The sequence below is a fragment of the Melanotaenia boesemani genome, chromosome 20, assembly GCF_017639745.1.
Source record: "Melanotaenia boesemani isolate fMelBoe1 chromosome 20, fMelBoe1.pri, whole genome shotgun sequence".
Lineage (NCBI taxonomy): Eukaryota > Metazoa > Chordata > Actinopteri > Atheriniformes > Melanotaeniidae > Melanotaenia > Melanotaenia boesemani.
In genome coordinates this window covers 23,462,093-23,468,959 of record NC_055701.1, presented here as the reverse complement: position 1 = coordinate 23,468,959, position 6,867 = coordinate 23,462,093, and the positions used below count along the sequence as shown (strand labels likewise).

Here is a 6,867-nt window from a genome sequence, read left to right as displayed (position 1 = left end):
CAATACTGTTGTGACATCAGCCAGTATTGTACAACTCTGTTAGTGGACTCTACGTTATGCTTTCATTCATCCAGTTTTTTTATATTTGCTTTACAGGAGCTTCTCAAATGTAACTTAAACTAAATTAATTTCAGATGAAAACAAACAATTAAAATAACACAACAGGACTGATTAAGGGCAGGGACAAAGGGATGGCCCCTCATATTACTTTTGTTGAAATAATCAGTTCTTTATTTCCCAAAGTTTGGACCCTTTTTAAGTTCTCATTTACACATCCCACCTTTCTAGACCTGCTCCTGGAGCTGAGAGTCCATAAAATAAATATACAAACATAATCCAGGACACAGACTGATGAAGAGGAACAGAACAAGAACAGGTACACAAGGAGGGCTGAATGATCAGCAGAATTCACTTGACGTAAACAAACACTGGAGGCAGAACTAACAGAAACAGGTCTAATTTAAACCCTGATCATGTAATCCAGAAGACATGGTAACACTAAACACAAAATCAAGGAGCATAAAACTGAAAACATATTACAAGAAGCTGGAAACCATCACTGATTCATGTTTGATGTGTTGTTGGGAGTTGTTAAAAGTTTTAAATGATTTTAAAATGTTAAAGATTGGCAAAAAACTGTATGTGTTGTTTTTTTCCTCTCATAAGGAGGCAGCATGTCTTTACTGAGGCAGCAGTGTGTGGCTGCTGCTAACATGATTTCATGCTCAGAGAGGGAGTGTGCAGTTTGACACCACCCACTCTAAAAAGTTTCCTCTTTCACTGACAGATGAGTTTTGCCAAAGAGCAAAAAAGACGGTTAAAGTTATAGGTTCAACACCATGATGCTCTTTTTGTTTATAATCTTTGATTTTTTTCTCCTATCAGGTAAAATCTTTATGAAGGAAATTATGCTATTTTGCTTCATGTGATGGAAAATGTGTTTGATTATCTCTGCGTTTTCTATTTTGGTCATTTGTCTGACCCTCAGTGGTTGTTTTAAGTCTCTCTGATGTACTGATAGCTCATCCAGCTTCACCTGACTTGCTTAAACTGATGTCTTTCCCTCCTCATGTCTTCATTTCTAAGACTTTTCTAAATGATTTTACATATGTGTTTTTAGCAGGTTCTTCTTCAGGCAAACAAGTTGACCAGACTCCACTCCACATCCTCAAAAACCCTGGAGAATCTGCCACAATCAACTGTTCACACAGGATCCAGAGCTACGACCGGATCCTCTGGTACAAACAAATAGAAAATGGACAACTACAGTTCCTGGGATACGTGTATACAGACATGTGGACTCCTGAAGCAGGAGTGAAGGTGAAGGTGGACGGGGATGCACGTGAAGGCCGGACCTGCACATTAACAACTGAAGAACTCATGTCAAACAGCAGTGCAGTTTATTTCTGTGCTGCTAGTTACCACAGTGCTGCATATCTCAGCTCCTCTGTACATAAACCTCACAGGCCCTCCCACCTGACTTCACTCACTCTAATCAACAGTGTTTTTTTCTCTACTAGGGGAGGATCCTTCTGTGAAGCAACACACCATTTAACCTCTTGGCATCACTTCATGTGAAACGGTACCACAATGACGACTAAAGTTTTCATCAAACTCCTACTTTCTTCTCTGTGGATTCAAGGTGGACTAAGAAATACTTTTATTTATGATGAAATTAGCAGAAATGTAGAAGTTTTAGAAATTAACCTCCTGAGCCCATGTAATGAAATATTTTTCTGTCAGCTTGGTACCTCTTCTATGCAGACTCTGCATTTAAACGTTATGCCATAAAAAGATAGTGTTAAGGATATAGAGCAGAAAGTGGTGAAATCTTTTAAAATGTTAATATAATAACTTTTTAAATGTATGTCTAGTTCGCGGCCAGGATGTCACCCAGTTCCCTTCCATCAGCTGGAATCGTCAGTCCACATCTGCAGAGATGAACTGCAGCCACAACAAGGATCATTCTCATTCCCAGATGTACTGGTACCGGCAGCGTCCAGGAGAGACCATGACCCTCATCGTGTACACAGCTTCGGGATTAAGTCCAGAATACGGAGGGAGCTCCCAAACCAAATATTCAGCCATCAAAGACAGCTTTGAAAAGGGGGCTCTTTCTGTCAAAGACCTGCAGCCTGATGACAGCGGTGTGTATTTCTGTGCTGTCAGCAAACACAGTGATGTGAGGACTGGAAACAGCTGAACAAAAACTGGTTGCAGATCAAGTGACTGAATTAATAACAGCATCAGAAGTGTTACATCTCTCCAGTAGGTGGCACTGAGGTTTAAGAAATCCTCAAGCTTTAACATCTTGACAAGCACTGAATGTTGAATGTGATGCAGCTGGTGGAGATTAGATACAAGGACACTAACAGAAAACAGGTAAAAAGTTTCCCAAAAGTTTTGCAACTGTTGCACAGCAGGTAAAAACTTTTTATAACAGTTCGATTAAATGTAACATACTTAGATTTATAGCCAGTTATTTTTCTCTCTACTTAAGGTGTAACTCTGGGTCTTGATGTCCATCAGTCTCCTTCTGTTGTCAAATATTCTGGTGACAAAGTCCAGATTTTCTGCAGCCACAGTGGAAATGACTTCAGGGTGATGCTCTGGTACCAGCGGTCACCTGGAAACACAGATATGAAACTCAGTGAATATTTGCACTACAAAGAACTAAACCCAGAGTAAGCATATAAAAATGATTTTGATATGACTGGAAATTTAAGCGTGAATACAGCAAAGAACATCTCTCTTATAATCAAACAAGATCACAGTGCAGTTTATTACTGTGCAGTGAGAAAAGCACGATGACATAAAACATCTGAACTTTACAAAAACTCAACATTTCATCATTACTGGTTTTCAGACCGGCTCCTGAGCAGTTGTTCTTGTGGTTGGATTTTGCTTTAATGCCTCATATCAGAATTAATGCATGAAACTTTTTCTGTCTGTTCCAGTTAATTTCCTCTGTATTTGTTTGTTTATATAACCAGGTAAACAACAAAAATAAATCAAGTCCTCCTCTTGTAATGAATCATCAGTAATAGCAGACCACTAAGTCTTATGAGATTTAACATATAGAGCAAAGAGATATAAACATATAGACTGTGCAGGATCAGTAACATCAGTTTGTGGTGATTACTGTTATGTTAGTTGTCCATAAACACATAAACCTTTCATTAGATTGCACTATAAATAGACTACCATGAACTTTTCAGAGAGAAAACTCCTCCCTGAAAGCCTCATGTTTCTTCTTCATCACGTTCTTTTCCATTTCAAACCTCAGTCCTCTGAGATGAACTAGAAGTCAGATGATCTCCATGCAGCATCTGCAGAACTTTGCACATTGCTTCATATAACATCTTAAATCTGTTTAGATTTATATTTTCTTTGTTGTTAAAAGACAAAATGATCCACTTTCTAATTTTCTGTTTGCTGCCAGGTAATCATTTGAAGAAATGTCAATTCCTTTGACTGTGGAAATGTTTAACATGAATAACTTAAATCTTTTCTTTATCCCAGGTATTTATCAGGGCCTTGAGGTTCATCAGTCTCCTACTGAACGCATCACTACACGTGATGACACTGTGCAGATTTTCTGCAGCCATAGTAAAACTGATTACAGGGTGATGCTCTGGTACCAGCGGTCACCTGGAGACACAGCTATGAAACTCATCGGACATTTGCACTACAAAGAACCCAAACTAGAGGAAGCATATAAAAATGATTTTGAAGTGAATGGAGATTTGGGTGGAGATACAGCAAAGAACGTCTCTCTTACAATCAAAGCTGCCAAACAAGATCAGACTGCAGTTTATTACTGTGCAGCAAGTGAAGCACAATGACAGAAAACCCCTCTGAACTTTACAAAAACTGTCTTCATCTTTAGACGTCTTGGAAGTGAAATGAAATAAGCTTCTCACTGACACCTGCTGCTGTGGTTGTGTTGTGGTTGATTCTTATTTATAATAAAAATGTGTGAAAGCAGAGCATCTTAATGTAGATTCATATGAATGTCTACACAAGCTGTCATCACCTAAATACTTCATGTCTTCTCTGAGTGTAGAAAAACTCCTGGTGTCCAGGGCTTTGTGTTGTAAACAAATCAGCTCTCAGCCAGACGCTCTTACAGTCATGTGACTTCAACATCATTTCCTCATGTCTCTGCTGAGTGCTTCATATGCTGTGACGTCTTTACTCTTTCCATATTAGAATTTTGTAACAAACAGAGCTAAATCTGCTTTAGACACAGAGCCAAAATGATTATATTTCTCATTTTTCTTCACCTTACAGGTAAGATAAACCTTCCTCTTGTTTGACAAGTTTCTCTTTTCTTCAGTCATTAAACCAAAGCTGAGATTTGTCTGTTTTTGCAGGATTTTCTCTGCAGATTCAGATCTATCAGTCTCCCACTGATGTCCTCAGAAAGACAAATGAAGATGCTGAGCTCTTCTGCACACACGGGCAGGCAGACTACGGAGTGATGCTGTGGTACCAGCAAACACCTGGAAACACAGCTCTGAAACTCATTGGATATGGATATAGACAGTTCTATAGTGACAGCGTGGAAATGCCATTTAGAAAACATTTTAGGTTAGCTGGAGATTTGAATGGAAAAAAGATATATGGTTCACTTTCTTTAATGGGACTAAATGCGTCTGAACATACAGGGACTTACTTCTGTGCAGCCAGAGAAGCACACTACATCAAACAGCCGTACTCTCCGAACAAAAACCTCCTCCTACGGCCTCTTATATCTTGACTCTGAATGTAGGTTAAAGAGTAACCTCCCCTCCTCTCACTCACCACCGCAGATGTGTGGGAGACACCATGTTTGTGGTATTACTTTACTTACCAGCCTTGTTTATCACCAAAGATCTTAACAATCATGTTTTCAGCTGTTTGACACCTTTTCCTGAATGTTGCAACGATTTTTTTTATATTATCAGATATCAGAATCAGCTGTTTGGCATTAACGGGGAAGATTTGGTAAGTTTTTCATGGGCCCAACTCACAAACTTTTCACCACAAAAACTGAAATAAAAACACAACACAACAATATAAGATTTATTATCAAGAAACACTGATTTCCTCATTTTTTGTGTGAGATCAATAAAGTATTCATTTAAGTTAAAATGGTCGACGGCATTTAGACAGAAGATGATTTTAAAAGCAGTTAGAGAGCATGGAGTCATGTATGGGATGGTTTGTTAACTGTTTTATCAAATTATGAGCAGGGATTTATTTAAAGAAGTCAATTATTACAGACTGACAGCATTTGACTGCTATTTATAGAGTGTGGATAAATAATGATTGCTCTCTATTAGTTGTAAAGGAGAAATGTGATTTTCTTCTATGTGTGGAGAGGGATGCTAACCAGGAATCATGTAATCTGATTGTAATTACAGCACAGTGCAGCACGGCAGGTTTAGGGTTAATCTGATTCAGCCGTTAGGTGGAGGCACAGCGCGCTGTAAGCAGCTTTTATCATGAGGATGTGGTGATGAATCAACCCAACATCACACACTTCCACTATAAGTCTGATTCTCAACCGGTTTTTTTCCACATCAGCGTCTGACAATGTCTTCATCTGAGCAAAGCTTTGTGTTTCTCTTCATCTGGTTTCATTGTAAGTTGTCAAATTCTCTGTTTTTAACTACTTATATGACCTGCTTAGCGTTCATGGCAGGAGTGAATATTTACCTGTCTGTCATTTTCAAATCTGTTCTCTCCACAGATCAAGTAAGCAGCATCACATTTCAGCAATCTGCTCCCCAGATAGTGAATGAAAAGACTGAGATCCACATTATGTGCAGTCATGATGATAGTAGTCGTACACTGATGCTCTGGTATCAGCAAAGAAAAGATCTGGCTATGGTCCTCATTGGGTATGTGTATGGAAATGGCAAGCCGAGCTACGAGGGTCAGTCTGAAGAGCAGTTCCAGCTGAGTAGTACAGGCATGACTGCAGGAGAACTGATGGTTCGCAGCACAAATCTGTCACACTCTGCTGTTTATTTCTGCGCTGCCAGCACACAGTGATGTGGTTTTTATCAGTCCCTGACTAAAAACCTGTTTTCAGTATCAAAACAGAGCTGCATCTCAGCAGCAAAGCTGGAACTCCACTGTTGTACGTGTCCCATCTGCTCCATTTCTTCTGGTTTTACTTTAAAACTATTGATTTTACAGCACAATTATTATGAAAATTATTATTATGGTCATTTTCATTGATAGTAGGTAACAAAACTTTTGAGCCGCCCTTTCATTATTTATATTTTTCTTTTAAAGAACCAGAGGGGTATTGCACGAAACCAAGATAAGCGATTAAGCCGGGATATGTTGGTTATCCTGGCTGAATTTAGCCCTAAGTCGGTTGCATGAAAGCAGCTCAAACTGATCCCGGCCAAGTTACTGTGGTGATTTATCCGCTGCAGCTAGCCTGCTCCAGACCAGGCTAACTGCTCAGGCTAAGATTAATCCTAGCGAGTCACCTGCATGTCCAACGTCAATTCTGTGAGGAATTAATGTGTTTTACAGCATGTCCATGGTCTTCCTAAGTATGGCGCGTCATTTTAATCATCCAGTATTAAAATATTACATATACAGTCACTGTACATTTAATCCAAATCTGTTCGTAATCGCAACAGCCTTTTTATATGGATTCGAGTTGTAGTATTATTATTCTATTCTATTCTACAGTCATTTAGCAGACGCTTTTATCCAAAGCGACTTACATTTGAGAGTAAGAACAACACAAGCATGAATTCAAACAAGATGGGACGTCATAATTAAGTGTTAGTCAGACCGCTTTGAGTCCAGTTAGACCCAGGTGCTGTCGTGTAGTGCTAGTGCAGTGCATATAATTTT

General features: G+C 39.1%; 1 long non-coding RNA gene across 1 annotated transcript; it reads left to right on the top strand.

Annotated features, from left to right (window-relative positions):
- Positions 1–787: 787 nt before the first annotated feature.
- LOC121631152 lies at positions 788–2,988 on the top strand. Its single transcript, XR_006008676.1, has 3 exons — positions 788–885; positions 1,121–1,642; positions 1,875–2,988. It is a non-coding gene; the product is annotated as an uncharacterized LOC121631152 (long non-coding RNA).
- Positions 2,989–6,867: the final 3,879 nt, after the last annotated feature.